Here is a 6,797-nt window from a genome sequence, read left to right as displayed (position 1 = left end):
ATGGCAAATAGCACTAAGGGCAGGGCAGTGAAACGTTACAGACCAAATGCACTTTTGATGTAGGCAAATGCGACGTTATGCATTTAGGAGCAAGGAACGTGGATATATCTTCAAAATCAGTAATTTAGCTACAAAAACTACAGATCAGATTTGGAGGCACAGGTCAGAGCAGAGAAGCATCTCAATGTTAGCCATCCCAAGAGATCTTCTTGCAAAAAGAGTGAGTACAATCCTCAGATTGGTAAGTAGGGCAAGAGGAAGGAGGGAAATGGTTTCGCCTTATAAAACACTGGGGCTGCTTCTGCTGTCCAGTTTTTTTAAACTATCTTGGAAGAAGGGAGAGCATTGAAAAACTGTGAAGTTCAAAAACTGAAGAAAATGCAAGAGATATGTCTGTTTAGCGTATTTCAGAGAGGAGCATAATTAAATAATTCTCACTATCTTAAAAAACTCAACCGAACTAAAATACTGGTATCAAAAGGCACTTTAATTTAGCCGGGAAAGGCACAACAAGCACTAATGACTGGGGGCTGAAGCCAAGGAGAAAAAAGAAGCAAGACACATTTAATGATGAAAACAATTAACACTGGAACAAACTCAAAGAAGTCGTGGATTCTCCGTCCTGTGAAGTGTTCCAATCAAGACTGCTTTAGTTAAATGCATTTGGGTAGATGTAAATGTGTGAAACGCAGTGACCAAATGTGAATTGGTTCCTGAGGCAAAGGTCAGTATTTGAGAAGGTCTTGGTGCTCCCATCAGCCAGACGGTGACCTGGCTGCAGGACACTCCTGCTCCTTCACCATCTGCCCACCGCGGTTTCTTTCTTTCCTACAAGGGGAGGAGAAGTTAGGGCCTGAGGATGAGGAATCCCTGTCTTTTGTGGGCTCATGATTTAGCCACACAGGTGCCCAGGCCCAGGAGCTTAGAAATACACTTGAGTCCTGCAAATTAGCTGTAGTCCTAAATGACTGAGTAGGAGACAGGTTTGTGAGTTGGTTCATGCAAGCAAGAGCTAATTCACTCTAGTGGGCTGCAGACACATGCTGCAAAACCCCTATTATCTATGTTTTTCTATTACTTTGAAAAAATGGCATCTGCTGTTTATAACTGGGTATTCAGCTTTGTGGTTCAGAATAGAAATGAGTGTCTGGACAAAGGAGACTCCCAACCACAGAATAAGACCCTGGTGATGCTGCATGTTTCTAGTTAGATCTAGCAGTATCTAGAAGTTCTTACCATTAATTTAGGTGTGACTGTGTATGTAGGCAATAAGCTGCTTCTAAAAGGAGATGAGAAGTTTTCCAAAATGTCTGGCACTTTTCACTATTTCCATGTTACTTTTAATTGCTTCCCTTGAGATGCACAGAAAACAGTTCAGAAACAGAAGTATTATAAATGACCGAAAAGTATTATAAGGTAGTTTATCTGAATAACGACATACAGTATGGAGTGCAGGTGTTCAGGTGCTGGCAGTGGGACGCTGCAGGGGTGGCCTCTGTGGGAAGAGGCCGGGGCTGCCCTGTGTTGGACGCAGATGATTTCAGCCATCTCCAAAAGGGACCCAGCACAGGACACAGCTGAGCCCATTGGCAAAGCTGGTGGCACTTCTGTGGAAACATATTTAAGAAAGGGGAGAGGCAGGAGGAGGGAACAAAAAGAGTGAGAAACAGCAGGGGAACACCAAAGTCAGAGAAGGAGGAGGAGGTACTCCACTGTGGGGCAGACACCCCACCACCGCCAAGGGACTGAGTGGCCTGTGAAGGACACACACACACACGTGCGCACACACCCTGGAGCACGTACAACCCCCTGTGGAGGGACTGTGGCCTATGGATAAGTCCATGCTGGAGCAGGTACACCCCAAAAGAGACAGCAGCCTGTGGAGGACCCCACCAGAGTATGGGAAGAGAGTGAGAAGGAGGGAGCAGCAGAGAGAAACCTCTGTGTCCTGATTGCACCCCCCTCCCCCTCACCACCCCCTGTTGCCTCACTGAAGGAACTGGGTGTAACTTGCAGTGATAATCGGCCTGGAGGATTGGGGAGGAGAGGTGCTTGGAGGAAAATGAACCTGGGAAAGGTGGAGAAAAGGTGGCTTCCTTTGGTGTGCAAATGTTTGTTTCGTCTTCTTGGTTTTGTTTCCCAGTATCCAAATCATTACTCAAATATTTATCTTGATTGACAATGATTTAAGTTAAATTCCCCAAGTCAAGTCTGGTTTGCCCCTGACAGTAATTGGCAAATGATGTCCCTGTCTCTACGCAGGAGGTTTTTTGCTCCTGTTCTTTTCCTTTTCTCCCCTGACCAACTGGTTGCAGGGCAGGATGAGGGAGTGAGCAAGCAGTTGGGTGGGAGTTTGGCTGCCCATCCAGGGTCAACCCACCACACATTTTTACTCTGAAGTAATATCATTTGCATGATTATTAGTCAATTAGTCTTAAATATTCTTGAGATATGAGATTATATCTCACAAGAGATCTGACCTTTAAAGGAAGGGTAATGGGCATCTTAAAATCAAAACAAAGGTGTTTTGCTTAAAATAGATAAAATAAAACTGGCAGGATATGACATTACATATATTTTCTCAAACATTTATAAACTTTTTGGAATAATACAGCTATGTGGTTTGAACATTGCGTTTAAAATTTTATCTAAAGTACACTTGCAGCAATATGCTGTGTGAAAATTGAAAAGTAAAGGTGGTGATCTATTTCATTGACTAAGGTGACCAAAATACAAAAAGTAAGCAACAACTAAAAATATGCAGTTACTCCTAAGTCATCACTGGTTGTTATATAGATGTCACAAGTTGTTGAGTTTTTATTTCCCTTACAAGTATTCCTTTTAATACAAGTGGGATATTTAAGCTAATATATGCCACTGGTAATTATTATTCCAAGTACAGTTGACATTTGAAAGCTAGTAATCACACTGGAACACCATATTAAAATGCTAACTTGTATAGGACAAAAACCTACTCATGCTCCCAGTTAGGCCATTTCAGTCTTCCCTTTGCTTTCTACATGACAGTCAAGGAAAGAGCAACCCAGCCGTACTGAGATAGGCAAGAATGTGAATCAGGCGCGATTAGGGTTTCCTCTTTGTCATCCTTGAAATCACCTTGCAAGAGATTTTTCTTAACTTTTGATCAAAAGAGATTATAAATCTTATTTTATTTGCTTGTCTTCACATCTCTTCAAAGCAGGACAGATTGAGGAAAGATTCATCTCTAAAGATACAAAGAGAGAGAGATGAGTCTTTCTTGCTGCTGCTGTGAGGGTCGGGACTGCCAGCTGCAGGCAGCTGTGTAGAGCTTTATTCCTCCCAGCGATGACAAGAGCAGCTGTGGCTCTGAAGCCCCTGTCAGCTCGGAGATGATTTGTTATGGATGATCTGTCAGGGGCTGTCCCAGCTGATGTCTCTGTGCCACCTCTTCAAATAAATGAGAAGCTGTGCGTCACGGTGAGCTCCGTGCTCCCGCTGAGCTCCCTCGACCTTTCTGTCCCCAGCATGCTGCTGTGATGTTCTGCGTGCGCAGCGAGGGCTATGTGGCAACAGTTGTCATCACAGAACTGATTAGCTGCGACAAAGTAGTTTTCTGACAGGAGGAGACAGTCAAGCCATGATGGCCTGGGGTGAGGAAGGGGTTTTTCTCTTCCAGAATCCAGGCAGCGGTGAAGAAGAGGGCAAGGGGGACCAAAATCCTGAGGTTTCTGCGGGGCTTCGCATGGCTTCTACTCATGCAATTTGGGGGATACTCCCTGGCAGCTCCTGTGTGTGGCAAAACTCTGAAGCATATTTGCAGCTGGATATCAGCAGCATAGACTCTTTTATCTCAAGAGAGTCAGTATGGAAGTGTGCTTGTTTCTGTGCCATCTGATGTGTCAGCCCTTAACTCCACTAGAAAGGAAAAAGGCAGTTGGTTCTTTTCAGCCAGCAGCTGCCACTACCGCCTTTCTCTGGCTCAAAACAATTTTGAAGGAGGAAGTATTTGCAAAGCAGCTAGGCTTCTGCATGTTTGTGGGTTTTGATCCTTTGCTGAAAAAAGAGGGACTTAAGCTGGCAGCATTTATTCCCTTAACTTCTCAGCACCAGCTGCTCTTGCTTATGAAAGAGCCCCGAGTAATAATCCTGGTGCTTTTACATGGATTGCTGAGCTTTGTGTTTAGCTACTATCACAATGTAATATGTGTGGTTGATGGTGTAAAAGGGTAACTATACACAGGGGGAGAGTCAGGAAGAAAAATTATGTGGGGGACTTTTCTTAAGCTCCACCCTCAAAATAAACTCTGTTCGTGTGACGTGATACAATGAGTGCATGGAACAGATGTTGAGTTTGATCACATCTTGGTCTTGGACTCTTGGGGCTTTTCTCTCCCTCATGAAGTCCAGAAGCACTTGGGAGATGAAGTGAGTTCCAGATGCTTAAATCCTAACTGAGATTTATAGAACTCTCAGTATTACTTTAGATCGGTTTGTTCTTAGATGTGGTTTGATGGAGGCCAGACTTGTAACTACAGTAGCATTTTCCCAAAGTCACTTGCAGGTAGCTGAACTTCCCGGACGACCAATGTTCTGAGCTCCTGGGAGTTTTTTTGGGTGCAGAAGGAAGGCATGGCCGGCGCAGCTCTGCGTGCTTTCAGGGTCTGGTCACTCCCAGGCAGAGGGGGCCGTGCACTGGAAACTGGTACATGCACACAACTCTGGGAACTGCTTGTTTTATCGACACGTTGATCTGTGGAGACTCAAAATTTTTTCCTTACCTTCTAAGAGTCTTTGAGAGTTTAATACAGACCACAGCGGGAATACACAATTAGCTTGAGTCTTCACACAGTTGCAAACTTTACTATTCACAAGCCCAGTAATTTTAATCCTGTAACGCTTGGTAATTTTTAGTTGAAACAATTAGTTTGGGGTTTTTTGATAGCAGAAGTTGGTGGGTTAGTACCTGGTCAGTGCTAACACCTCTGTGCGGGTAACCTGCAGGTCTGACTGTCAGCCTTCTGTAGCGGCTGTGATTTCCTCCCACGGCACTGGAGGTGTAGGGGACAGACACAGTTTGATGCCAGCCTGGATAAAGTTCAGCACAGCAGGGAGGAAACTAGATTGCATCTCTCTAATGGTGCTGCTTGGCACCATCAAGCAAACCCTGTATTTTTAGGTTGGGGGGGAGGGGGGGAGAAATAGATGCAATAGAGGTCACTTAGTTGTAAGTAATTAAATGGCAATCAGTTTTTAATCTTTGAGCCTGTTTCTTAGTATTTTGCTACACTAACTGCATAACTTCTGGCAGTGAATGTGTTTTTACTCAGCTGAAGCCTTAAATGTTTTATTTCCTCCCTTTGGTAAATATTTAAAGATCCCATTGATAATTCCTACCTCTGAGCCTGAGAGCTGGAAGCAGCACATTCATCACACATAACAAAGAATTTTAATTCTTGCTTTGAGGGAAAAGATTAAGATTCATGGCTGAATCTTAATCACAAATGAAACATTTACAGGGAAATAAACACTTCCAGGAAAATCCTACGTGACTACATCAGCCCCGTGCACTGCAATGAGCAGAGTGCTGCCAAGTTATAGCGTACAGACAGTGACAGAAGTGTGAGGGACCTGCTCAGCTTGTCCCGGGGTTCCAAAGCAGCCAGGCAGAAGCTGGTCAAAATCTACCCTGATGCTGGTTGGGCTCTTTGCTCCTCTGTGGAGACTGCTCCAGAGCAACAGTCCCGTGGTCGTTAGGAATCTTCTAGTCTCCAGCCTAAATGTGTGTTTTTCTGTTATCTTGTTGCTATGCCTTCTCAGACTCTAGGAAATAGAAATTCTCAGTCAAAGGTAATCCTTCCTCTCCCTCCCTCCCACCTGCTGGGGGAGACGTATTGTCCCTCTCCCACTGTGCCACTGGGAATAACCTCTTGTCACAACATATTGGTGAGACATTGAAGTTGGGTTTTAAATAAAAGTGCATGTTCTAGTATGCGATAAAATATAGAGTAAGGGAAACACTGAAATAAAAAAAAAAACAACAAACAGTCCACATTCCTGAACGTGAATAGGGAAGATATTTACATGGGAGGGACAGTACAGCAGACCTATATTTACACTTTCTAGAAACAATAGAATCAGAATCATAGAATGGTTTAGGTTGGAAGGGACTTTAAAAATCATCTAGTTCCACCCCCGCTGCCATGGGCAGGGACACCTTCCACTAGACCAGGTTGCTGAAAGTCCCATCCAGCCTGGCCTTGAACAATAATGACATCAACAGGAGCATATTTTCATATTTAACATGGATACCATCATTGCCACTAATTCATGGCAATTGTTACGGTTTGAACTGACAGAATAATTTAAAACAGTTTAAATGCAAATTTGTTTATGAAGAAAAGTTTAATACAAATGAAGCTAACATGGCACTCTGCAAATTGACTGCATCTCAGCAGAAGCCACTCTGAAAATCTAAACAGCTTCATTCTTAATGTTGGACCATTTACGGCATTATGACCATGAAAAGCAGGTTTAGCGTAGGATTTCTTTTACGCAATGTTAGGTGTGCAAAATCACCCTATTTAGGTTGGGTAAAAGAGACAACAAAACCCAGGACGTTAATTTTAAAAAGAGCAGGTACGTTTTTAAGAACAAAACAGTTTTCTTTAAAAACAAAAAATAAAAAACCGCAGATGTTTTCAGCAGAGCTAATGCGAGGTCTCTGCTTACTTCCCTGAGGAGCTGCGGGCCGGAGGGGAGAGGGCAGCTCTGGGCCGGGGGAGGCTGGGCCGGGGGAGGCCCGGCTGCCCGGCATC

Source organism: Charadrius vociferus, unplaced genomic scaffold (assembly GCF_000708025.1).
Source record: "Charadrius vociferus isolate BGI_N301 unplaced genomic scaffold, ASM70802v2 scaffold13, whole genome shotgun sequence".
Lineage (NCBI taxonomy): Eukaryota > Metazoa > Chordata > Aves > Charadriiformes > Charadriidae > Charadrius > Charadrius vociferus.
Note: the sequence above shows the minus strand (reverse complement) of the source record.